At 39.2% G+C, this 27,897-nt stretch overlaps 1 long non-coding RNA gene across 1 annotated transcript; it reads right to left on the bottom strand.

Annotated features, from left to right (window-relative positions):
* LOC141469099 (uncharacterized) lies at nucleotides 1-27,897 on the bottom strand. The gene is made up of 8 exons (XR_012463455.1): nucleotides 27,772-27,897; nucleotides 26,328-26,450; nucleotides 23,017-23,091; nucleotides 17,499-17,568; nucleotides 14,569-14,795; nucleotides 14,373-14,454; nucleotides 1,803-1,874; nucleotides 1-521 (listed from the first exon to the last, which is right to left on the bottom strand). It is a non-coding gene; the product is annotated as an uncharacterized lncRNA (long non-coding RNA).

Below are 27,897 nucleotides of genomic sequence, written 5' to 3'. Positions count from 1 at the left end.
CAAGACAAGGAGAGATCTTTAATAAAAATAAACCAAGAAAATATTACCATAGGGAGGAAGAAAATAATTTTACCTTTCAATAAGTCAGACTTCACCAGTAGAAAACTTTTACAATCTATCCCACTTTTTGCAAGTGAGCCATGTAGGACTCAATTTTTAAAATAAAGTCTAATGCTATACTTTGTTAAATTTAAATGTCTTTAATACGGATTTTATATTCTTCACGTTTAATTTTACACTTCCATAAACATCTTTAAATTACATTAGAAAACTAACGCATTTTATATGAAGGCAGAAGAACAATACTTCTTGACTATTCAAAACCATAATCAGTTCGTAAGTGCCATATTCTTCTTTTTCTATGTCTTCACTACAGTACTATCTCTCACAGACAATACTGGTATCAACATCAAAGGAAAGGGTCAGCAGTCTTCCACATCAGAAGTTAGGATAATACTTTCAACATGGAAGGTAGGATGGTCAGAGAGGTAGTAAGTGAAAAGCTTCAGAAGAGATGGTAGCTAAATAGAGTCAGGAAAAAGAAGAAAAAAAAAAAAAACAGGGAAAGATAAGATAACAAGATCAAAAAGGACAGGAAAAAACAATATACACAGGAAATAGCAACAGTTAACAATTGTGCTTATTTGTTTTAGAAACAGTACATGAACACCGACAGAGAAGGTGAGGAAGAAGGCAGCCATTCTTAAAAAGAAAGAGGTCTACAGAAAAGACTTAGTATGGTATGAAACGCCCAGGTATTCCTCTCTTAATGTGACAGGCCACTCACTTAACTTTTAGTTTGAACTTGTCAGTTCAAAGCAGGATTCCTGTGAAGTCAGTAGACTGAAATGGGCACCTCCAGAGGGCGATTCATCCCATCCTAAGGTCTGAATCTTAGAGTCTGAATCACATATTTGAAATGTAATTAATTTTTTGAAGTTCACTCGGTATTTGTGAACCTAGCAGCACATCTTTAACCTAAATAGTTACGGATAACAACATCTGGATTAAAATAGTATGAGAAACGGCACATTTTCAACTTCCTTTACTCTGAACATAGAAAATTTACTAATGACTTTCAGCTGCACAGAACACTTCATAGGCTTGCGCTGCATAATATTTTTTTATTACTGAACATTACTCATGTTCACTATACTAAGCACAAAAATGAAGTCTGACCCAAATAAAAGAAAGTTTGCTTTTCTATTAAGACTAATAGAAAGGACTACTGGGGCTTTAAGTTTATCCGCTGTAAGTAAAATCAAAGCTTGACATCACTGGGATTCTATATTCCCAACATTAAGGCCTGATTCAGGAAATTCACGTGTAACATACTTAAAATGGCACTGCTGATATTTCAGTAATTTGTTATTAAATACAGTAAATACTGTTGTGAAAAAATGCTGAAATCCTATGTCATGGTCATGGACACTTACATTATAATGGTTATTTTAAATGAACTATAAGTAAATACAAGAGTCATGGGTGAAGGGCTGGTTTTCAAGTTGGTATATAGCCCAGTCTCCGTGCAGGAAGGTTCAGTGTGGAGCAGGTCTGTGGGGACAACCAGTTCATATCACCTTCACCAGCTTGTCAGCCCAGATGCACAACCAAGACTCTGCTCTTATAGAATTGCAGTACCAAAGCATAAATAACCAGAGAAGAGGCTGGGAAAGGGAGCCTTCCTCCTGGGCACTGATCTGGGGGCTGGAATATACACCAAAGGGACAGTTCAGAGTCTGCGCTTTCTTGTTAGTACAGAAAGTCTGAGAGACATAATCCTGGGATTGTGCAATTCATACCTCATTGGAGACCTATGCATACAGTGGTCTTCCATGAATGACTATTCCAGAATACAGTCATCTTGACACTGCCTATTACATGAGGACAACAGAGTTGTCAGTTACAATGCAATTAAAAAGACATCTTCAAAATCTAAATATTGGTCCACTTGAAATGTGATTTTACACTGAAGAATCGATATGATGTAACAATTCTAGAGTCATGTAACATAATAGTGTAACACTAATGCAAAACAATGTAACAGCAAGGGCTAATTATAAAATACAGTGTGAAGTCTCTTATTTAGAACTTCTAAAAGCTGTATCTGCATTTAATTTCATTTTCTTTTTAGAATGAACATAATGAGTACTGCTATGTCAGTTTTTCAGTATTTATCTCTTCACTGGGGGCCCTTAGAAACTGCTGCTCAGTGATGCAGACACTGCACAGGAAAGGGAACCCTCTCACACAGCAATTTATAGCATAATCCTTACGCAGAGTTCTCTATCAGCAGAAATTAATATGCTGTCTTCCAAAAAGTAGACGTTACCACTCCAAAATTATTTGTGAATTGGCACCATAAGGCCTCTCCCTGCTCCAACTATTTTGACTCTTTCTGACCCCAGCCAGCAACAGGGCAGTTTTATGGGGGATGCTGCTCTACTGTGCATCAGCTCAGGGCTCAGTTACACTACAGCATTGCTCAGCTGGACAGGTGCATATGTTTTATGCATACCACCAAGTGAATATAAGAAATCGGGAGGTTCCTATCTCTGTATCTAAAAATAAACAAGTTTTTAGCATGGAAATTCATGGTAATCATGTTATAGTCACTATATAAATATTAGTTAATTTCTCGGTTTTAAAAACACATCATTTTCCCTGAACATTTACTCTGCTATAATACCATATGTACTCATGGGAATCATGCAGTAACTAAGCACATAAATGAACAAATTACTGAATTAAATGTCTTTGTCAATTTCCTAATTTATTTTATTTTATTACAGCTTATGGATGAAATCCACACACTGATGTCTAACCTGTAATGAAAGCCAATGTAAGTAAACCATTATTCTACAGCTATGTTTGGTTATGAATTAACTTTGCCTAGTCCTGTTGAATAATGACTAATTAGCAGTTTTGATTTTCAGTTTTAGCATTATTACAATTAGGTTTTGCACACAAATTTTGCCACTCTTAAGTGTTATTTTATTGCCTGCCTGCCTGTGCCCTGCCCCAATGCTAGTGACTAGAATTAACAACAGAAATTTATGTAAAAAACTGGCTTTTATTTTTTGATGTCTAATACTGTTGCTGTTAAGAGCTAACTTAGGATGACAGAACATTGGGGCAGTCACGATTTTCTAGTACGAGAATGCATTTTGTGATTCAGGTTGGCTCTGAATGCCAATTTAAAGCCTTCCTTAGAAGCAACCGTACTAAAGCAAAAATGCACAGAGAATAAAGTACAGCTCAGCAAAGCACTTAGTCCAAAAACTGAAGTCTCAATCTGTTTTCCATGCAAGCATAAAGCATACCATGTCTGAGCACTAAATACAAAATATTAGTGTCAATACTTACCTAGCTCCTCCCTTTTCAGCCTGTTATTTTTCCTATGCTTATTACATTGTTTTTCATCCTTCCCTTCCTTCTGCAAAGGAAAATAATTTCCTCCTCTCCATTTCAGTTTCTTCCTTTCACATTTGCTTTTTCCTACTCACCTGCACAATTTCTGACATTCCAAAATTTAAAAGGGCTACAGATCCAATCCTGAGGTGAAATACCAAGTCCTGAAAGCTTTTCGCAAGGCTGAAGATAATGACTTAAAATTTAAAAGTGTTGTGTTCTCTCATTTCCAACAAAGATATAAAAACACCAGAATAATGTTTAGCAATGAAAATCTATTTAGATAACTATAATCTTAGAATGAGATCGCCATTCTGTGAAGAGCTCTGCTCATTCAGCAAAAAATAACAATGATTTTTACCAATTTGGAACTATATTATTATCTCTGATACCTTATTTTCATGCTTAGCTGTTATGAGAAGTGCATGTCAACTTGTGTCCTTTAGTAGCTGTTTTAAATGATGCACTGAATGCTTCAACAAATTAAATTATTCACATCTTTCAATACTTTATAACCAGCTTATATCTTACATATCTTATGAGAAGATACTTAAGGAGATAAAAATAGCAATAGTTAATGCTAACATATTGTACACAAATGTAAATATTTTTTCTCCTGTAGCAATTCATAAACATTTATTACCTATAACCATGACATATATTTTTAGATCCCAGCTCTTCTAAACACGAAATCCACCTTTTCAAGATTTTTTTCAAGTAACTTAATAGGCATTATATCAAATGTTGTTTCACACATAGTATCAACAATTGATGTTTCTCTGACATGGTAACAGCAAGTCAGCCCAGGGTAAGTTACTTTGTAGAGGACAGTGCCAAAACTTCAAGGAGTTACCTCTGAGTAATCATGAGATCCTGCAGTCTTTAAAGATAAAATGACATAAGACAAGTGAACAGAGTAGACCCAATTTGTAGGGACCAACACTGACTAACTAAAAGAGTGATCTCTATATCCACTACAAAAATCTGCTCATGAAAGAAACACCAAAATAGTTTTCCATTAATATGTACCCTCTAACACAAAAAAAAATAGAAGTATGCTCTCTTTTATTAGTGTTACGGTGATCTTGCTACCTAACTTACTTGTATTGTCAGGTGCTAAAAGGCTTATTAATTACTGAATTTGAATTTTACAGAAATGATGCTTCTGGCTCACTAAGCTAAGTTTAGTCATAGACATAAGCATGCAACCACGTATTAAGAAAACTGTTAAATAAAAGCTTAAGACTTATGAAAATATCTGTGCCCAAAAAAAACCCTGCATTCAAAAAAACCCTTGCATTTAGGGGGATACCCTAAGACATCAGCTTTCAATCTTTCTGCAGACTCTTTAGTCTTCATGAACAACTTATAAGGGATCTGCAAAATGATAATGAAGAAAAACAACCATCCTGTCAGTAACCTTCAATTTATCACCAATAGGTACAGTCATCCCCTGGATTAATTAATTTATTTTTAGGAAGGTCACAGAAAAATGCAAATCAAAGGCTGAGGGGAGACCGTATCACTCCCTACAACTACTTGAAAGCAGGTTGTAGCGAGGCGGGGGTCAATTTCTTCTCCCAAGTCACAGGTGATAGGACAAGAGGAAATGGCCTCAAGTTGCGCCAGGGGAAGTTTAGACTGGGTATTAGGAAAAATTTCTTCACCAAAAGGGTTGTATGTAGATGTGTTGCTTTAGGGACATTGTTTAGTGGTGGACTTGGTAGTGCTAGGTTTTATGGTTGGACTCTATGATCTTCAGGGTCTTTTCCAACCTAAATGATTCTGATTCTATTCTATGATTCATCTGTCTGTCTGCACGTGCAGTGCAGAACCCCATGGGCAGGATGCAGAAGAAAGCATAGCGGGACAGAAGAGAAGCTTTAGATGGGAGGGATTTGTGGGACCATTTGCATCTTTGCACGTAACCGTTCCTGGAGTAAGCAGGAAAGTAGGTTTTCCACTTCAAAGTGTCACGTGCAGAAACTGGCGAAACCAGGCTTTCAGAAGACACTGGAAAAGGCATAGCTAGGGCAAGTGTGGAGTGAACTAAATTCAGGTAGAGAACTGTAGCCATGTTCTGTGGTAAAGTGACTTCCATCTGACCCCAAATTCTGCGTTCACATACACTCATCCCCAGTCCTACCCATACACCTCATCACTGCTTCTATACCCATACACCTTGTCTAGGCTCGTGAATCTCTCTTCTCCCACTCACAGATGACACCAGGAAATAACCTTTCTCCACACTAGAGCAGAAGTCGCTGTCTCCTCCCTTACATGTTCCTTTCTGATACAAGGCAAAGATTTCCCTCGATTTCATATTCAGCTACTAGCTTAAGCCTGAGCAAAGACAACTTCAGAATTGTGTAAGTTAGCAACAGATATTTAGCAAGATAGTACAAAAACATGCACAAACCTCGTCATTTTCCATATATGTATCAAAACATACAAAGAAAAAATATGGAACAAAAAAAGGTTACGCAGAGCATGCTCACTGGCCATCTTTCTTTAGTTCCTTTTAAAACACTTATCAATAAAATGTGTTTCCAGTACTTTGTTTAAATTTTGTAAGATACACTACAGTAATTTAGATTAGACAACTGATTTCTTCAGGATAAACACATTTATACCACTTGAATACAGCATTTCTCAAATTCAACACCACCATAATTCCTAACATAAAGATGCGCTGTATGTTGGAAAAGGTAACATCTCTACAAATCACTTATGGATATGATGTAAGGTACTCAGGACAGTGGGAAGTAACCTATGCCAAGGGCAACTAAAAGCACTGACAATAAAAACATTTTATGATGGACTGGACACTGGAAAATTTTCAGTAGGGAAAAAAAAAAGTAATAGAGACTTTATATGAAACAGAGAAGATTTTTTTACAATGTAAAATTACCATTAAGGTAGCTGACAAATTAAAAGAAGTTGGTCAAATAGAATTGGGATTTTCTAAAAACTAATCAACAGATATTATAATAAGACACGCTAATACTTGTAAGGAAAGTTTACATCTGTTAATAATGACAGAATAGAAGATTTTAAAATCTATTTTTCTGGCAATGAGAAGGCAGGTATTAATTCAAAGAAAGATATATATTTTAATGAAGAGGAGTTGACAAGTTTAATCTTTGTATCATGAGGACCCAAGACTTGAAAAATTATAGTCGCTTCTCAGAAAACTACATCTACTAGTCAAGAACACACATGAAAAGTAGGGGTAGCTAAGACTTTTAGTGATATCCAAGGACAACGTGATGATTAAGACCCCCACAATTCTGTTACTGGGGAGGGAGTGGTGGGGACAGAAGGATTAGTGCCACCAGACTGCTCTTCCTGGCTCCTTTCTGGGAACCTCTAGTTGTTTCTGGTGGAGAAGCATGAAACCTGCCTAAAGCTGACAAAGTGGGACGTGCTCTCTACCTTTCATACACTCCAGAAAAGCGGTTCCCATATTTTTAGAAAAACAGATCATTATCAGCCCTTAACATTTTTCAAAAACCACCACACACTCATCTGATCAAACTTTTAACTGGAAACACTATTTAAAACACTGTTAACTGTGGTTTAGCCAAACAGCTGTTCAACCTACCATAGCCTTGTAGTCCACCAGGGGTTTGTGGACCACAGCTTGGAAACCATTCCAGCTGTTTTCAAAGGTACAATGATGTCTTCCACTCCATCCCTCCCTCCAGACCTTCTGGTTGCTGTGTGAAACATTTCTGTTTCTTTATCTGATTTCCCCTGGGATTAATTTTAGGGCCTGCTACTGCTTTTAGCTTTCTGAAGTAGCAGCAAACTGGTACTCTGCATTGCCCACAGTTCTGTAAACAACTGAAGTAAAACCAATCTGCCCACCCATAACGTTGCTACTGCCAGATAAAGGAATAAACAGAAGCAGAGGATAAAAAAAATGCAGATTTAGGAAAATGGGACCATTTTATGTTTGTTTCATATCTGAAAATTTATCATCAATGAGTATTACAAACTTTTATTTACAGAAAAGGTATAATTCTGCACGGGTTGCGTTTTGGCCGCATCTGGTTCAGGAGAAGTAGAGTTTTCAAGACGAGTAAACAGCTGGGTTTTGTGCACTTGAAAAGATGTATTCACAAAACTATGGCAGATAAAACTGGTGATAAGCAGCCTTTTGCCATCTTAAAGATCACCTAAATTGAACAAAACAGTGACCAAAGGCCCCTTGTTCTTCCATTATGAGAAACAGGGAGTTACAGTCCCCTATTAAACACTTCCATGTGTTCACGGTTTTAGAGACCTTTATCCTATTACCTACTTCCCAGTCAACGTCCTTCCAAACTGAGATATCCTGATCCATTTACTGTCCCTGCAGAAGAGCTATGCCATACCTCTCAGTCATTCTTTTCTATATCATATACAGTTCTCATCAATGCTCAAAATTGATCAGCATGCCAGTGCCACTTCTGATTCAGACACCATTTTGCCACTTTTTGCTAGCATCAACTCTATCCAGAATGATTTTAGGAAACTAGCAGGAGCTGCTAAAAATCCATGCAAACACCAGTAAGATGGCTTGAGAGGCCTGGTTTCTCACAGCAGCAAGATACTATCAGTTTAATGGTTATATTCCGCCCCAGTAACAGGCAGGAACTCTGGGATCAAAACCTGTCCTTTAAGTTCGTCAGGGCTGTGAAACCCTGAGAAGTAGGGACGAAGAATCTTCTCTTCAACTTGCAGCCCCCGCTGTGGTTAGAAAGAACAGCTACAAGCCCCTGCCTTCCTGAGTGGCAGGACTAGTCACAGCCCACTGAGCTCACAGCTTAGGGGGTGATGGCTGCTGTAATCCAACAGCCACTGCCTCTCTCTGCTGATAGATATGGCTCAACAGTGGGGTCAGCGATATCTGGCCTCTGTGACAGCCGTGGCTCCTAGATCACCACAAGCCCCGCTGTGAAATCCTTCTGCAACTCTTCAGGGTCAACATTAGGTCTCACTCCAACTGAGTATTTTCCTTTTATCATCTACAATCTTTATCACTGCACTTTTTCAGACCATTTAGGAACAGGTGGACTAGCAAAGGTGCTGGTACAAATCTCTGTGAGGTGGCATTGTTAAAACTGCCCATTAGTTGCTATACTGTTCCTTATCTTGTAACCCTCTACTAATCCACGAAGAATTTAAAGTAACTCAATATTTCATTTTGTTAACAGTCTTTGGTTACAGAGCTTTTTAAAAAACTTTTGGGTCACCCTTTCCTGTGTATCTGTTGATTCCTTCAAATAACTAGCAAAGCTCTAAGACAAAACTACTCTGTACAAAAGCCAAGATGATGGTTGCCTATTACACCTACCTATGTTCCTATTAATTACATTCTTTATCACATTCACTGGCATTTTATCTGTCATGGTAGTCAGACTTATTAGTCCATTAGTCCACAATCATCCCCAGAGCCCTTTTTAAAACTAGTGTCACATTTGTTACTTTCCATTCCTCTGTTACCAAGGGTAATTTAAGTGATAGATCATACAACACAGTTTGTGGCTCACTAATTTCATTTCTGAATTTCTCTAGGACTTCCAAATGAACAACATGCTATCTAGCAATCTGTTAATGTTTATTCAATCAATTTGTTAGAAAATCTTTTATTGATATTTCAAATCCAAAATAGTCCCTATAAAGAACAACTTTTTGTCCCTAATCCCCCTGTAATAAACCTTGCCAAAGCAAAGAGATCTTTTGTTTTTTTCTGAGATGGCTTTGTCTTTAAATATTCTCTTTATCTGCAATTATCTATTGAACTCACCTCCCTACCAGCAAAATTTACACCTGGAAAAAAATGGGGTTTGGCTTTTAGGATTTTAGCCTGTTACATTTCAAAATCTTTCTTCTGCCTTACAATAGGTTTACATTTAACTTCCGAGAATTATGCTCTTTTCTGGTTTGCTTGCTTGGATTTAGCTTTTTGAAAAACCTCTATTTATTTCTAGTGACTTCCTTTACTGTTCAGTTGTGTTGGGCAATTCTTACTCAACTGGGCTAGAATCAGAAAGCGAAGTCCCCATATCTCTTTTAATATTTATTTAAACTGTATCTTCATTTGTATACAATTCCTCTTCTTTAAACAATACTGGACTATTTTTTTTTTTTATTTTAATCTTTTTCTCTCCGACAAGTATGAGAAACTTGAGTATGACATGAGATATCGCTACTGAATGGCTCTTCTATAGTCACTTGTGTGCTAATCTAGTGTAAATCAAGGGCTGTCCCCCCTCTTCTGGATTCTCTAGCTGGTTTGTTCTTGATGATACCTAAAAATACAGCCTGTGCATGATGGCCTAATGCAGCCTAATGTTAAGTTTATCCAGTCTATATATAGATAACCAAGAACTCTTGTTATGATCAAGTTTTTGGGTTGTATAGCCTCTCCAGTTCTCCCACAGTATTTCGAAGTCACTGTCTCCATCCCATCAACTAGTCCAGAGTTCTCACTAGACTTCTCCTATTGAGATAGAGAACTATTTGTAATTATGTTTTGTGGTTTATTCTGATAAAAATTAACTTATTTGACTATATTTTCTTTGGTAAGTGCCGTTTTTCTGCATAGTCCAATCTACCATCTCTGTATCAGCTATAATCTATACACTGATGTTTCAGTGTCCCTTTGAAAGCAAGAAAAGGGATACATGCAGACCCACTTCCAGAAAGAGGGTGACATACCTGGGGAATTCCTGATGGAATTCATGCTTACCACTCTTCTGAAGAATCATTACCTTCAAGGCACAACGGAAACAGAGCACTACGAGATAGCAATGTGCCAAGACACCAAATCAGTACTAGCATAGGTTCCTTCTCAACAGAGAAGCATTTGAAAAAGGACTGACCACCAGTATGGCTGGAACAACTGCTTGTGGTTATTCAAGATTTCTTTACCAAGAGACACTGTGTCAGGAAGGGAATGCACTAAGGAGCAGAAGGATGCTATGCAAGTATGAGAAGTCCTTTAACCTTTTACACACACTGTAGAACTTCATGTTATTTGAATTTACTTCCTTCTACGAGAAGGGAGAGTCTGTTTTTACTGCTCTGGAGAAGAGAAAAGAGGGATGCTTTCAGCAAGTAGCTATTGACTTGGGTTTGACAGTTGAGAAGGCCTCTGGGGCTAGCATTTTATCTGTTGGCTGCAACTCACTTCTTTCCCTCTCGTGAGGCCTCTAGTTGGAGCACCTTCTTTCTCTATTAAATACGATGTGACATTAGGCACAGCAGAATCCAACAGCCACACTGCAGTATCCAGTAGGTATTCACTATTATTTATTATTATATGTATTACCATAAGTCTAGGGAGGCCTCACCCTGGACCACCTCTCATTATGCTGGGCCACGAATAAACACACAACAAAAAGTGGATGTGCTTGAATTCTACATAAAGAGGCAACAGAGAAATTATGGCAGAGTACAAATGTGATGACACAGTACTACTGTGATAAGCGTTGGCATTAATATACCTGCAATATAACTGTCGTCTAGTTGGATTGTTTTAAGCTTCGCATTACATAAAACTTTTAAGAAGATATTTAAAGGAAGATAGTGAACAGTTCTGTTTATGAAGAAGTTAACCAGTACATGAGAGGCAGCTGAAGGGAAAATATCCAGTCTGAAAATTTAACAACCGAATGATGGAAGCTGGCATCATATGTTGATCAAAACCAGCCAGCCTCTTGATACTGAAGGAGAGGAATCAGGTAGAAGTAGTCTTGATGGGCCTCGAAAATAGAGACAGATAGCTTATCTTTATTGCTTTAAACTGAAGGAGGAAATTGAGAATACCAGAGGAGTAAGTTTGGAAACTGGTATTTACAGTAGAGTAGCACTTTGACTAGGTAACAAGGATGGCAAGACTGCACTTGTCAAGGCAAAAGAAAAAGATTTTCTATTAAAGATGCACAGAAAACCTGGATGAAAAACACAATTATCTGACAGAAGAGAAAGAGCATCCTTAAAGGACTGGAAAGGATTGGAAAAAGATTCCCAAAACTCAGATTTTGCCTAGATTTGATGACTTAAAACAAACGCCAGCATGATGGTGTCATTCATAGAGGATGCAGAGAAGTTTTGTGAGGGCCTCAACCTAAATATGAAAAAAACAAAAGACCCATAGCTGTAATTGGAAGTAAAGAACCGAGGGCACTACTGAAGAAAATTTTCATGCATTAGCTCTGCTTCAGAGTGGAAAAGATGGGAGGAGGCATATGAAACACATAAAACATTGTTTTTCTGATAAATACTGTGAAATTAGAAAATTCTTTCACATCACATTTATTACTAATTTATTACAGCTATCTATGCTACCATGTTTTGACTTTCAAGGGTTGAAGAAAAACAATGTTCATGGCGTTATAATATGATGAGTGCCTCATTCAACATAAACAAAAACATGCCACATCCAGCTTGAAGACAGGACAGTCACCATACAAGCCAAGCGCAAACAGTAGCAGAGAAAAAGATCTCCCAACTTAAACTTAATGCAACTAACATGCTGAATGTTCAGGCACATTCCTTTGCTTTTCCTTCTTAGTGCACAGAACCAGGGCTATCACCCCAGTTTGTCACCAAAGGAAACTTACTCTCTGTTGCCGTGGTTTGGTATTACAGCCCTTCAAGTATTCCCAAGCCCACACAACGTGTAGCTGCGTAGCAAATGTCCACTCCCTACATTCCACAACATCAACTCACCCTCTTGATATCTGCTTTCTTGCTGTTCTCCTAGTTTCAGTCATTTATGGCATCATGGCATGGGTTAAGCCAAAGAAACAATCAGATAAGATGCTCAATGAATGATGGGGGTGAGCAGCAGAGAGTAGTGTGGAGCTGGTTACAGCAGGAGACAATTCAGACTTCCTTTTCTTCGAAATAACATTTGTCACAGGTACTACCGCAGGCAGAACAGAGCTGTGCCCCAATATTTTGTCCCTCAAAGGTCTGGGAAGTTGCCATCACAGGAAGGAGAAGCAGTCACTGCTGGGTGATCTGCCTCTCAGCGGTGATGAGTGAAACATCCAGGGGATTCCTGATACTGCACTCACTCGCATTTCACTTTCTTCCCTTTTCTCCCCTAAAACTAGATCTATTCTGAGGCACTTTTGATCTGGTTCGGTGTGGGGCGGGCATGGCTAGAGAACTGTGTTTGGGGTTTTCTGGTATCACCTAGTCTCCCTCTCCTTTTCTTTCTTTTACCCAACAGTGCAAGTAAGAATAAATATGGCCAATAGGATTAAAAGGTGAAATCAGTAAACCATTAGATATAAACATTTTAAAAACAAAATAAGCTGATCAAGATTCTTTTATGCAAAATGAAACATCTAATGTTCTCAAATCTTGACTTGATTTCATATTGAAATATCTCAATTTTATTTTATATTGCAAAATCTCAGAAGAATTGCTGTTAAGTGTTTTAACTAGAACTTTGAAAATTCCCATCCTACAACGAACATAATGAAATTGTGTTTTGAGCTCTGTTGAAGATGATGCTTTTCAAAATCATTGTTCTGTGTTTGAACAAGAAATTATGGCCTCTGCTTAGCACTAATTGTAGTTTAGCATACATAACCCATACTGCTCTGTTCTTAGTTATAAATGTCATCTTGAATCACCAATTTATACAGGTAATTCACAACTAGTCACTGAGTCTTCTTTAAAGCCCTTACACTCCTCTCCAAGAGAAAAACAAAATTACAGAAAAACACTTACTGAAAGTTTCAAACTTAAATTTATCATATATTCAGTACAATGAGAAATACTAGTAGCTATGTATTTAGTTCTCCTTTCAGGCATGTTTTTGCCATCCATTTTCTGGTTTTTTATTTTGTTTTGCTGTGGGTTTTTTTTTAAATTGGACCCTCTAGTCTGCTTTTGATCTGAGTTTATGATTTCTTCTTTGGTCTTGCTCTTTCTTCAAATAACTTTCATTTCATGCTGCTCTTCTGCCAAGCGAAAAAAAAATAATCCTGTCCTTGTTAATCTTTACTCAACAATTATTATCTGTGTCTTTGCTCCATAAGAAAGAATCTCTAATTGTCTTTCAGTGCAACTCCTCTAGACATTTACAGGTCCTTAATAACTGTTCACAAATTCAATTACATTTCCAGTTCTTCCATTTTTCAGATACTAAGATCCCATAGAAAAGTCTTGCATTTCAATACCAGAAAGGAAATACAGCATCATAAAAAAAGGGCATGGGGTTTATAATACCACTTTTGTTATACAGGGAGAACACCCACATGTAGTTTTTTGCTCATTTGTATATAAAAATAGGAGTCATCGCAATGATTGTACCCATAGCTACGGGAAAATAAATTCCCCCTTAATCCAAGCAGAGATATTTATAGTTATTTTGGGTGAATCCACTGACATATGATATGTGTAATTATTATTGATTAAGCACAAAGTACTTAGGTACAATAAAATATGTTGTTTCTGCCTAAGACTAGAGCTAATAAGCATGCATGATCAAATTCACTCATAATGCCAGCTCAGTTTAGTTTAATTTAACCAAGTTACACTGATACAAGTATAGGTGTATATTTATTAACATTTCAATGTTCAACTCAGCAAGACAAGTTTGCAGTATCTACACAAATATTGGTGGTATAAACCATTTTTATAAATCTATAAATTTCAGAAAGTTTATGGGTGAAAATACAGAGCAAGTCAGAGACACGCTATTCTGAAAATAGTGAAAACAAATAAATTAAAACTCCTGTGTAATAGCAGTACAGAAGGACTCCAGGTTCACATGGTGAATTACCTAAGAATACTGAAATCCTTAATGGATATATTGTATATATTTTCTAAAAAGAACTGAAGTCAACTGACATAAGTCAAAACTCCTGATTCACTTTTTTATCATTATTAGTTTGTCAACATCATTAAAGTCTAACTATTGAAAAATTCAATCATTTCAATGTACTTACAGCCAAATTTTCTCATCATGTGACCAACTATCCACAAAGCCTCAGTGCCATTAAGAAGTTTTGAGGAATATATTATTTGGTACTGCCAAGAAAACATAATTGAAAGAATGCATGTAAATAATATTAATTTTCTAATTAGAAATGTTTTATGATTATTTCATGTCTAAAGTACATTTGGGGGAAAAGCAGGACTTACATTATCCCAAAAGGCAGGTTCCAGCACAATCAATGACACACTGAGGGAATTCACAGTAAGGAGTCACAGTAGGGTCCTGATCTTGCAACTGAACTTTCACCAAAAGAACCCTGCACTACTGCAGAATCTCCTTAATTTCAGAAGGGCCCTACCCACACATAATCAATTACAGAGTCCGCCTATGTGGGAGCAACAACAGTGAGAACAGGAACTGTTCCTCCACACACCTGCAAAAATATTGGGATAAAAAAAAATAAAATTAGTAACATGCAGAAAAACCTACTGATAGCCTGTTTTATTACAGCATGTAGCACATAATAAAGAAGCTCCATACATCTTTAAGTTGCATATTGTTTATAGGAATTTTTAGCTCCTTCTTTAAAGAATGTTGTCTTAAAATTGCTTATGCATTTTACATGTAGTAACAGCACATTGTGGGAGCTTTTACTGATACATATTTGAAATATAAATTTTTAATTATTATTTTCTGAAGATTAGTTATCCTAGTTTCTTTGGTCTATGATGCAAGTCGCTTTTTAGTGCTTAAGCTTTCTTAAAATCTGTCCCACAACACCCATTTTGGCGACACAGCATAGGCCTGTGAATTTATTGAGCTCTTCATGATCATGAAAGTCTCTGACCACATATAGCAGCATCTAAGACTGAGGTCTTAGAAAATACATGATAAAAAGTGGTTTAGTATTACTCATTTTTAGACTAAAAATGGTCAGCTTTTTTAAACAAAAAATCCTTATGAAAATCAACTATAGTTAATTATTTGCTGAGTTTAAGCTCTTGGTGAACACCATTTATGGGAAGCACACAACATAATGTTAAACAAGAATATGCCACCACTTTGCTGTTCACACAAAACTTAACATTCATTATTTGACCTTACTGTTCTTATTAAAAACACACCTATGTTGATCTTTAACAGTAAAATATTATAAATTACAGTGTTTTTATATATTATAAACCTGTTTAAAAACTGGTTAGCCATAGGTTCTATGAAATAATATTTAACTGGTGACACTATGCAAGAGTACTGGTGATAAAGGTTATAAGAACAACCTCAAGATCCTAGAAACATGATATTTCTTCATTCTTTTAACACAGAGAGCATTTGGGGAACAACGATATTTTTCTAAAAAAAAAGCTGGGGCTAAATGAAAGGATTTGAGAATCTAACAGAAGAAACAAAAGTTCCATATAAATGGAATGCAATCTTTTCTTCTTTTATTTATTTATTTATTTATTTATTTTGAATTTTTAAATGACCAGTTGTTCTCTTACTGGCTTTGATTTCATGAAACAAAAGACATGAAAATAAGCAGAAAATGGAGAAAAGTATCAGAGTTTTTCATTCCTTGCTGCCAGGATGATGGTTTTCAACTGCGCAGGAGGACAAACAAAAACATTTAAAATACACATTTCAGGTTTTATGAGAAATTTCAAGGCAGTTCTCTTACAATATTGAATTGGAAGTGTTTCTTCTCATGCTACTGCTTTTAAAATTTGCTTCATATGCATGACCCTTAGGCTTCTGTTATTCTGAGAAATTCAACTGTTTCTAAAGAACAGTACTACAGTGCTAAGTTCTGTTTAAAAAGTGTTATAAGATACCTTGATGCTGTCTAACATTACACAGAAAATTTAAAAATATCAGACATCTGCCAAGTTAGTGCTGCCTGCAAAGTGAGCAAACTAGTACCTCTAGCAAGTGTAATCTGCCCATTTCTCACCGACTGAGAATGGACAGACTATACCTTTCAGGACAGTCGTGGTGCACAAAATCATGCAGCTACAGATTTAGCATTTCCCAAGTTCCAGTGCAATGTGGTAACTTGATGAACCCAGATCCTAATATTGTTTTCTGTCCCTGTGCCTAGCTCCACATCTTTCTTCACAAAGGAAGTTAATTGGAATACAATGCATGCTTCCTGCACTGCTCCAAGAGTATAGGTTGTAGGATGGGTCATAGCTGCAGTCTGAATTACAGACAGTTTCTGGAGACAGCTGAAGACACAGTTTTACAATTTTGACAGTCTAAGGGATAGCTCAGAGCTGACATCCGAACAGTCAAAGAAACGAAATACTGAAGCTGCCTCAACAGTTCCCTTCTCTGCTGTGGACAGGAAAAACATGTATCTAATCCAGCTATAGAAACTACCATAAAATGGTAAGATTCACAAGCAGTTTGGGAGACTAGAAGGCCCTGGCAAAACCAAGTTTCCTTGCATGACTAGTAGAAGTAATGAAGTCTAGGTCCCTATCAGTGTGCTCACACATGCCACCAACACATTTCTGCAGTAATCCCAGGCTGACGGTATTCCCATTCCCTTCTAAACAGATTTCCTTAAATTTCTGCAGAAACAAGAAGTAGCTCACATTGTGGCTGGGTCTAAGCTACACATGCGTTGACTGGCAGACTAAGCAAGCTGCTGACTGGCAAGTCAACAGGTTGAACAGAACAGAAAATTTCTGAGTCCATGCTGCAGCTTTTTCTACCCTGGGGGCACTAATTTGAGTCCTTTCTCTACTCCCAGCTGCTAAGTTTCAGTCAAATTGTAGAAACTTGACTTTGGGACCTCTATCCCTATATCAAATGCAGCTGAAATTAAGGGTTGGATTCAAAAGTTATTAGGAGGCAACCTATACTTTTTGATTTGTTCAGAAACTGAGTGAAAATGCTGTAGCATAATCACTGTGAAAATAACTAATGAATTTTATGTCACTGTTATACCACAAACTCAGCTATAACAGAACACAGTTTTACGTGGTGATAGCATACATGAATCTAGAGAATGTAGAGACTGTTTCAATAAAACTGGCTTTGTTTTGCCACTGTGAACAGGGCCCTAAGTATATGTCGCTTCATAAAGGTGAAAATTTAACAGAAATAAAATTTTATATATATTTTTTGAACTTACCAAGAAGTAGTTGACTGCCTTTCATGGAGATCTTTGCTTCTCTTCCAATTCCATGCTGTCTCTCCTAAGCCTTAAGAGAAGTTCAGTACATAGCTCAGTAAAAGAACAGTGACATTAAGTCGAATGAATCTATTCAGTGTACCTGGACTTTTCTTTCGTGGGGTATATTTGGTTGGTTTGGTTTTGTTTTTTTCTTTTTTTTTATAATAAGCATAATGATTTTTAAGGAATCACCTTAAAATCATAAATCATAGAACCGATTAGGCTGGAAAAGACCTTTAAGATCATCAAGTCCAACCATTAACCTAGCACTGGAGTGTCCCTAAGCATCACATCTACACGTCTTTTAAATACCTCCAGGGACGGTGACTCAACCACTTCCCTGGACAGCCTGTTCCAATGCTCAACAACTCTTTCAGTGAAGAAATTTTTCTTAATATCCATCCTAAACCCCCCCTGGTGCAACTTGAGGCCATTTCCTCTTGTCCTGTCACTTCTTACTTGGGAGAAAAGACTGACCCCCACCTTGCTACAGCATGCTTTCAGGTAGTTGTAGAGAGCGATAAGGTCTCCCCTCAGCCTCCTTTTCTCCAGACTAAACAACCCCAGTTCCCTCAGCCTCTCCTCATATGACTTGTTCTCTAGACCCTTCACCAGCTTCATTGCCCTTCTCTCAACACACTCCAGCACCTCAATGTCTTTCTTTTAGTGAGGGGCCAAAAACTGGACACAGTATTTGAGGTTCGGTCTCATCAGTGCCGAGTACAGGGGGCGATCACTTCCCTAGTCCTGCTGGCCAAGCTATTTCTGATACAAGCCAGGATGCTATTGGTCTTCTTGGCCACCTGGGCACACTGCTTGCTCATATTCAGCCAGCTATTGACCAATACTCACAGGTCCTTTTCTGTGGGGCAGCTTTTCAGCCACTCTTCCCCAAGCCTGTAACTCTGCATGGGGTTGTTGCGATACAAGTGCAGGATGTGGCACTTGGCCTTGTTGAACCTCATATAACTGGCCTTGGCCCATTGATCCAGATCCCTCCTACCCTCAAGCAGATCAACACTCCCCTAAGTTGGTTTCTGCAAACTTACTGAGGGTGCACTCAATCCCCTCATCCTGATTGTTGATAAAGATATTAAAGAGAACTGGCCCCAGTACCAAGCCCTGGGGAACACCACTTGTGACCGGCCACCAACTGGATTTAACTCCATTCACCACAACTCCTTGGGCCCAGCCCTCCAGCCAGTTTTTTGCCCAGAGAAGAGTATGTCCATCCAAGCCACGAGCAGCCAGTTTCTCCAGGAGAATGTTGTGGGAAAGGGTGTCAAAGACCTTACTAAAGCCTAAGTAGACAACATTCACAGTCTTTCCCTCATCCATTAAGCACGTCACCTTGTCATAGAAGGAGATCAGATTGGTCAAGCAGGACCAGCCCATGCTTACTGGGCCTGATCACTTGATTGTCCCGTACGTGCCACATGATGACACTCAAGATGATCTGCTCCATAACATTCCCAGGCACTGAGGTCAGACTGACAGCCCTGTAGTTCCCTGGATCCTCCTTCCAACCCTTCTTGTAGATGAGTTTGCTAACTCGTTTCCTAACTTGCAGTCAACTGGGATCTCCCCGGTTAGCCAGGACTGCTGATAAATGATGGAAAGTGGCTTGGTGAGCGCTCCCACCAGTTCCCTCAGTACACTTTGCTGGATCCCATCTGGCCCCATAGACTTGTGTGTATCTAAATTGTGTAGCAGGTCACTAACCATTTCCTCTTGGATTACAGCTTCATTCTGCCCCCATCCCTGTCTTCCAGCTCAGGGGGCTGGGTACCCAGAGAACAACTGGTCTTAACGTTAAAGACTGAGACACAGAAGGCATTAAGTACCTCAGCTTTTTCCTCATCCTTGGTCACTATGTTTCCCCTGCATCCAATAAAGGATGGAGATTCTCCTTAGCCCTCCTTTTATTGCTGACACATTTATAGAAACATTTTTTATTGTCTTTTACAGCAGAAGTCAGATTAAGTTCTAGTTGGGCTTTGGCCCTTCTAATTTTCTCCCTGCATAACCACACAACATCCTTGTAGTCCTCCTGAGTTGAATGCCCCTTCTTCCAAAGGTTATAAACTCTCTTTTTTCCCCTGAGTTCCAGTCAAAGCTCTCCATTCAGCCAGGCTGGTCTTCTTCCCTGCCAGCTTGTCTTTTGGCACATAGGGACAGCCTGCTTCTGCATCTTCTTGAGGAATGTCCAGCCTTCCTGGATTCCTTTGCCCTTCAGGACTGCCTCCCAAGGGACTCTGTCAACCAGGCTCCTGAACAGGTCAAAGTCTGGCTCTAGAAGTCCAAGGTAACAGTTCTGCTGACCCCACTCTTCGCTTCTCCAAGAACTGAACACTCTATCATTTCATGATCACTATGCCCAAGACGGCCTCCAACCATCACATCACCCACAAGTCCTTCTTTATTCACAAGCAACAGGTCCAGCGGGGCACCTTCCCTAGGCTCCCTCACCAGCTGTGTCAGGAAGTTAATTTTCCACACACTCCAGGAACTTCCTAGACTGTTTCCTCTCTGCTGTATTGTATTTCCAGCAGATATCTGCTAAGTTGAAGTCCCCAACGAGAACAAGGGCTAGCAATTGTGAGACTTCTCCCAGCTGCTTATGGAATATTTTGTCTGCCTCTTCATCCTGGTTGGGTGGTCTATAGGAGGCTCCCACCATAATACCTGCCTTGTTGACCTTCCCCCTGATTCCTACTCATAAACACTCAACCCTATCGTCACCATCATTAAGGTCTAGACAATGAAAACACTCCCTAACATATAGGGCCACTCCACTGCCTCTCCTTCCTTGCCCATCCCTTCTGAAGAGCTTATAGCCATCCATTGCAGCACTCCAGTTGTGTGAGTCATCCCACCATGTTTCTGTGATGGTGACTACATCAGTTTTCCTGCTGCACAGTAGTTTCCAGCTCCTCCTGTTTGTTTCCCATGCTGTGTGCATTGGTGTAAACGCATTTCAGTTGGGCTATTGGTCCTGCCACCTTTTTGCAGTATGAAGCCCTAATTCCTACGTGACCATTCTCAGGCGCTGATCCTACTGCCTGGCTCCAGAATCCGATATCCCAATTTAGAGAATAATTTTTAGTAATATGCAAGTCCCAGTTCCCTTTTTTGTAAATGGCATCCACAGTGCTCTGCTTACACTTTCTATTGATCTAGCACTAAATATTGACTTCAGCATTTCTCACCAAAAAGTCATAGTTGAAATCAGAGGGTTTTATTTGTTGTTGGATTCCAGGAACTGACAAAAGAAAGAAAGAAACTGAAAAAGTATAACAACCTCTCCAAAACTCCAGTAAAAAGAAGAAAGACAAAGAATAGTCAGTGTGGAAAAGTTAACAGAAAACTGGACATTAGAGGAAAGGTTAGCAGGAAACAACGGGTATAAGAAGAGTCAGGGAAGTGAAAGTGATTTAACCAGAAAGGGGATGGAATAAAAGAAACAAAATTATCTTCTTAGCAGAGCAATGAGAATGGGCTTTTCAAAACTGTTTGACATTGGCCTATCTCTTCTTCTGTTCAAGTAAAAGAATTACATCAATTCAAAAAAATGCTTTAGGAAAACCTTTAAGCCACTTAACTTGAGCCATTTAACTTTAAATTCTAGTATCTAAATTCTGCTCAACTAAATAAGTAAAAAAGTGCTTAAATTTGAAAATAAATGTAAATCATCTTGTAATCATTCACTATGCCCATTGTATTGAGTGTGCATTCAAATCTGAGCACCACCTCCCTACCCTGCTAACATGCAAACTCACACTTTGGTTCTAGGCCTATTGGTTATCAGATAGGCAAAGTCAAGTACAAGAGGCAAGGGAGTAATGTGGATTCAAACTCTTCTCTCAAATGCCATACTCATGCAAGTATTGTGACTTTAAGTACAAGATTAATTGTTTGATGAAGCAGAATGTAAGTAATTAAGTTCTTAAAGTTAATTCAAGAATTGGGTCTCAAAAAGAAAACTAAAGAAAAAGTGGCTGAGAAAACAAAAAGAAACAGATTGTTGAATCTATATTAAAAATAAATGACCTCTGAGTTGTATCTCAATGCACTCTGCCTGAAAACTGTGCCTTCTTTCTGGCTTAAGTATTAAATCTTATTTTTAATACACAAAATGGTAAATAACTCTGCCAAAGGTTAAATTAGTTCAGTGGTTGATAACAGTACTAAAGTAATTCTTAACACGGGGAGCAGTTCAGTTACTGGTATAAAGGGCTCACCATCTCTGCTGCCTAGTTAAACACACTTGTACTTCCAAAATCAATGTGGTAAATAGCTGGGAGAGGGTTAATATCCCATCTTCCAATCTCTATGGTAACAACCATAGAGATAGGAGAAAATGTGGAAATCATAAGCCGCTAGCAGAGTTCTGTCCCTTTTACTCCTTCTACAATACAGTTACTAAAGGAAAACAGAAATTGAGCCACTTTTTGAGATACCAAAAAAGGTCTGGGGCATCTCTCAGCATCCTGTGAACTTCTGATCATTGTGATCTGTCTCCTGAACTACGGATCATTCTGTGCACCATTATTTTAAGCTGTCACCTATCTAAATGACCAGAATGCAAGTATCAACACTCAACAGCTATATTCTTACACACACAACCCCCTGCTATCAATATTCCATCCTTTATCTATAGCTGTAAAAAAGGAAACTCCCTGTTTTTAAGATGTATGCTTAATAAATCCATACATATAAGAATGATTACTTAATGAAGGTAGGGCGCTAGAGTAAGATTAAAGACCTGATTAAGGCAGTGAGTTAGAGATAGAATTAGTTTCTCTATAGATGCAGTCACCTTTTCATAAAATGGTTAAATAAAATAATGGTTTGTTCTTCTCAGGAGAATTACAAGCATTACTAAAATTTTATAAATGTTTTGAACCTCAGATTTCAAAATTTCCCAGAAATTGGGAAACTAGAGAAGCAAATGAACAACTTACATCAAGCTGTCTTAAAAGAAATAAATTGAACAGCATAAAAGCAAACAAATTAGTACTAGCTAAAGCATTTCCAGATCCCTCACTCCTGCATTCATTTCAGTAGCATTTCATTTAAATGTAACCATACCTATCTGCAAAGTTTAAGCTTCAGTCTTTCAAACAATTCCACATAACTGGACTTCACTCCTCTAAGCAGTGCTACTGATAAAGCTACTCGTGAACAGAGTTAAGCACATGCATAGGACTGTGGCTAAAGCAAGTAATAAAGAAATCAGCTAATGAATACAGTGTATCACTAACAATTATTTTTGAAAAGTCAAGGAGAAGATAGCAAAGCTTGAGAAATTAACAGCTGAAATACTGGGGGAGGGGGAGAAATTAGGTTACAGTCCCAGCAATCACCCTACAAAAATCTAACTTCAATACTTATTTAATAACAGAATCAATGCTAAGAAGAAATAGAGCATCCCCTCGATAACTTAATAGTCACGACAGCCACGCTATTTTCTCACCATTTGATGAGTCCTCTTCAGTTCAAGGCTGAAGTTCATGGGTGCTGTGGAGAAGATCACTTGGCAACTGCTCTGCTGTAATTAATCCATGAATAAAGAATGGGCTTCAGTTTTCACAGATACCAAGCCAGCACTTTTCACAACCATTAAATCCACAAAACTATTAAAGCATTTAGAAGTTGCAGTTAGGCCACTTTAGCAAAACTTTACCACGGAACCTAAGTTTAATAACAAATCTTTCTTAAATCCTCAGGGATATGTTCATTATTATGAGTCAGGCCTATAGCTATGTTAGTCAATATTATAAGACCTGAACGAAATATAGTAAATCCAACCTTTCAACTACACTATTAGTCTTTATGCTACACTGAGCATTTTAGAGGCTCAAAAAAAAAATTAAATTGAAAGTTGGCTATTGAAAAATCAAGAGGTAGTCTACAGTAAAAAAAAAAAAAGCTATGGGTTTTTCTTTTTTTTTTCATCTGGAAGTTCATAGGAAATCTAATAAAGCAGATGCAAGTCCTAAGCCAGCACATACTTCTTGCAATCCATACTGCCTACAGAAGCATCCCTAGATCAGGTATATACTGGCAAATTCAGAACTCTGTTTTCACTGTACAATAGTAACTGGTGTCTACTTCAGTCCTTTCTAGATTACAACCTCTATCACTGCTAGCAGACTGAAACTACAAAAGTAATGAATTCCAAATCCTATATTTGTCAGGGTAAATCAGAGACTGAATGGCTACAGAAAGAAGTAGAAAACTCATACATGAAAGAGAACATTCAACTACAGTTACTAGGTTATTAAACTGAAACTTTAAACTTCAACTGATATCAAATTTACAGAAGAGGTCTGAAGGGAGGCTTAGATAAATCTATAAGTGGGATCTAGAAGGCTGGATGAGCATCAGAGGCAAGCAGGGCTCAAATTAGAAAAACAAATAGAAAAATATTTGGAATTCCCACTGGCTGCATGTCCGTATGCCATATAAACACAGATAGGTGACAATATAATAGGTAGATGTGCCATTATTGGAAAGATTACTATAAATACTACATGTGGGTGTATCTTGGTGCCCTCCAACTGGTCTAACTTACCTAGGAACTGGACCAGATGAAACTAATGGAGTAACATAAAAGTACCCAGGCAAGCCAAAGAATCTAAAGAACTAAAAAGTTACACGGTAATGACACAATGCCAGTTTTCATTACAACAAATTCCTCTAATCCTCATAGTTGCAAAATAAATCTTAGAAACACATAGCAAGGTAATTTGTAAAGTAACGTGTTCCTGAGCCAGAAGACAGCCTCCAGCTTTCTAATCATCCCTGACTAGCTATGAGCTTCTGTGCCACTTTGGCAGATAAGTACCTGGCTTTGGTTTTGCCACCTCTCAACTCTCAACTGGACCTAGGTAATTAAGTATACCCAAGCACACTCTGCTACATACAGGGAACTTCAAGCACAGGAAGCTGGGGGGATGTCATCTCAGCAATGTGGGTTATAGTAAGCCCCTCTCTTCCAATCTATACTGATTTTCTCTAGAGTTTTAAATTACAAATTCAGGGTCTCAAGTTCCTCCAGGGCCTAAGTCCAGGATTCCTAAAGAAATGCACACTAGGTCTCTAGACTGGTTCCAATTGACATCAGTTTCCCTCTTCTGACATAAGAGAACTTGTGCAACAAGGGGGAAAGAGCTACCATTTCTGGAGACAGAACTTTCTGAAGGCTGGTGCCAAGTCTATGGAATGAATGTGCCTAAGAGCTAAGGGCCATGAGAAACCTAACTGCGTTTTGCTTGAAGAACAAAATGCATTACTTTGACGTTGCCTCACTAACATAAATACCTAACACCTATATGGAAGAAAAGGCAGATAAACTGAAAACATTCAACCGCACATGCTCCTTCCACTGGCAACAAGAGAACCGGTAATATGACAAATGCTGGTCATGTCACTTATTACAGTATGAGGAGATTCTCTGACGATATAATGACATTCTATGGAGAGGAATCTGTAACAGAGGACAGGCACTATTAGGAGGTGTTTGGGCACTGCTGTAATGAGAACTGTATGAGGAAAGGAGTCAATTATAGAAAACTGCAGCTTAACCTCATGTTTGCTACCACAGCAGATAAGACTTCCACCATTCTGATGGGCCCAAGTTGTTTGGAATGGAAATTTGACCTAAAGAATTGACATCACTTTTGGTGAGGCTCAAAATCCCTTTCTCTCCCTTCTGTCCTCAGCTCTCTTCCTGCTGTGACTTTTTGGCTTCACTAGTCACTGAGGAAACAAACTGATGATCCACTCCCAGATGCTACAGACAGAGAATACAATACTCACCTCGTTATATGGATTTTTAGACTACAGCAATTGCCTTTCTCATTTTTTTCTGATACTCAGTTAAATATTTACCCGCTCTGGCCCTTAAATTATTATAATTGTGCATTATTTAACTTAAGAGATATGAATATAAGATGTAAATGAAGATGATTACATTAGGTTTATGTTTCGTGCAGTCCTAAGTAATATTGAGAATGATTGTGTAATATCACTATTAGCTGCTTAAGTGCAAACTACAAGAGCATAATAATGAAGAGAACTACTCAGTGTGCTTACACATAATAATACACATTTCGGTTTATACAGGATCAGGGCCTATGTGCATCAAGTATGGAATCTGAGAGCAAGTATTAGATATGAGGAGATGTAAAAATTTCACTTCCATTAAAAATCTTAATGAGACCTTAGGAATGACATCTGAAAGGACAATAGTGTGATTTATATAAGAGAATATAATGTCCTGTTATAAGTTCTATATCTTATATTACGGGTGGAAAAATGGGTGAAAAATAATAATGAGAATTATTTTAGGGCAAAACTGTACATAATCTAAGTACAGAGAAGTGGTATTAGCAACATCATAATTTTATTTTTTTTTTACTGCCTTTATTGCTATTTCTACTGCAAAGTCCTCTTTTCACAGGCACATAACCTTCAGAAAAAAAAAAAAAATTAGAAGACATTTACTATCATCCTTTTCAGTTGAAAGGCACACTTTCTAAAAATTTTGCTCACTGCAATTTTAATAAAATAAGAGCAAAAACATAAATACAATGCGAATAATTTATATTTCCCCCTTTTTAACATAAAGTTTTTACGAACTGGAGTTTTTTCATCTGGCTAATTTTCAGTGAGAACTAGTGTTTAAAAAATGAGGAATCAGTTTCTCCAGCAATTCCAAACTTCAAATCCGAGAAAAATATAGTAACAAAAATGCATGATATTATCTATGTGATTACTTACATGTTGCCTTGCACTACTTTTTCTCTAAGGAGCTCCAGAATGACAGATTTTCTGAGTAGCAGTAGTTTTCGTAGCCATGATGGTGTAAGCTTTTTTGAGCCCAAAAGCTCTTGCTGTTTTCAACTGTGTCAGTTGGTTAAAAAAAAAAAAAAAAAAAAAGAGAGAGAGAGAAATTACCTCTCCCTTCAAAACTTGTTCTGCTTATATTTTTGTCAGTGCGGCTCTAGAAAGGGAGTGGAATCATGAGAAGCATTAGGCCCTGAGCCTGTTAACGTTCGCCTGCAAGTAGTCCAGCTGAGTTTCAGAGGACTAGCTCGCAGACGGGAAGATTTTGAAAGTCAGTGGGAACAGAGATCCCCAGCTCTCATTATGTACTTTTGAAAATCTTCCCCCAAAAGTCATGGGAACAACAGCTTGCAGGTCCGAGGCCTCTGATTTCCTTTCCCTTTTTAAAAATGCGTAGCCGATTAAAAAAAAGAAGAAAAAAAAAAAGCCCCACTCAAGTCAAAACTGCTGGGGAGCCGCTGGCGGGGATGCGTTGCGTCTCTCTACAAAGGCCGGGGTGCGGGCAGCCCGCGGAGAGCTCACGGGAACGGATCCCTCAGCAGTCAAAAGTCAAGTGCAGACCGGCGGCACTGTCGCCTTGCCTTCCCCCCGCGGCTTCCAGCAGCTCGCAACCCTCCATCTCGCTTTCCCCAGCTGTGCAAGGGGGACAGGAGCGCTCACCCGCCCGTCAGGTACCTCATGAACTTGGAGAGGACGGAGGGTGGAGAGGGGGCTGCGTGAAAATGAAAGTTCACGTCCCGTCCGTGCCCCCCCCCACCCCCCGCCTCCCCTCAGCGCTGCGAGGAGCAGCCGAGGCGGGAGCGCTCAACCTCGCTTCCCTCAAGTTCCTCCCAGAGATATTTTTTTTTGAAATGACCGGCGTACGGCACTGCCGGGCCCAATCTACCCCGAGATGCGCCCACACACAACCCCCGCTCGCCTTCCTTCGCCCGTCCAGGGGCGGGTGATGGTTTATGAGGGGGAAGGGGGGGGGGGGGGGGGTCGCCGAGCCGGTGCGGCGGAGGGCGTGAAGCGGCGGGGGGGGGGGGGGGGGGGGGAGGGCGAGCGGCGACTGCCAGGGCGGGATCGGGCCCGCGGGCTGCCTGGGCGCGCTGTGGGCAAGCGCCGAGCGCCGCGAAACCCCTCCGGCTTCGGCTGAGGGAAAAGGCGAGGGTGGGGGGGGTCGCAACCTGGGAGCCGCGGGGGGTCCTCGGAAGCGCTTGGGGGGGTGGGGGGGGAAGGCGCGCTTCATGATTTTCCTCAGGTCCTCCGGCGCACATCCCCCCTCCCCCCACCGGCCTTCCTCTCCCTACCTAACCCAAAACGCGCTGCCCCCCCCTCTCCGTCCCCGTGTCCCGTCCCGTCGTCCCCCCCCCCCCTCCCCCCCTCCCGCCTTTACCTTGACAAGTCCGCGGGGCCGGCGGAGATCTGCTCTCTACCCCCACCCCCCCCCACCCCCATCTCTAAGGCGCCACCTCTCCCCCACGGGCCGGCACTCCGGGTGACATTTCTCTCCCTCTCCCCC

The sequence above is a fragment of the Numenius arquata genome, chromosome 1 (assembly GCF_964106895.1).
Source record: "Numenius arquata chromosome 1, bNumArq3.hap1.1, whole genome shotgun sequence".
Lineage (NCBI taxonomy): Eukaryota > Metazoa > Chordata > Aves > Charadriiformes > Scolopacidae > Numenius > Numenius arquata.
Note: the sequence above shows the minus strand (reverse complement) of the source record. Positions and strands in the feature narration are given on the sequence as shown.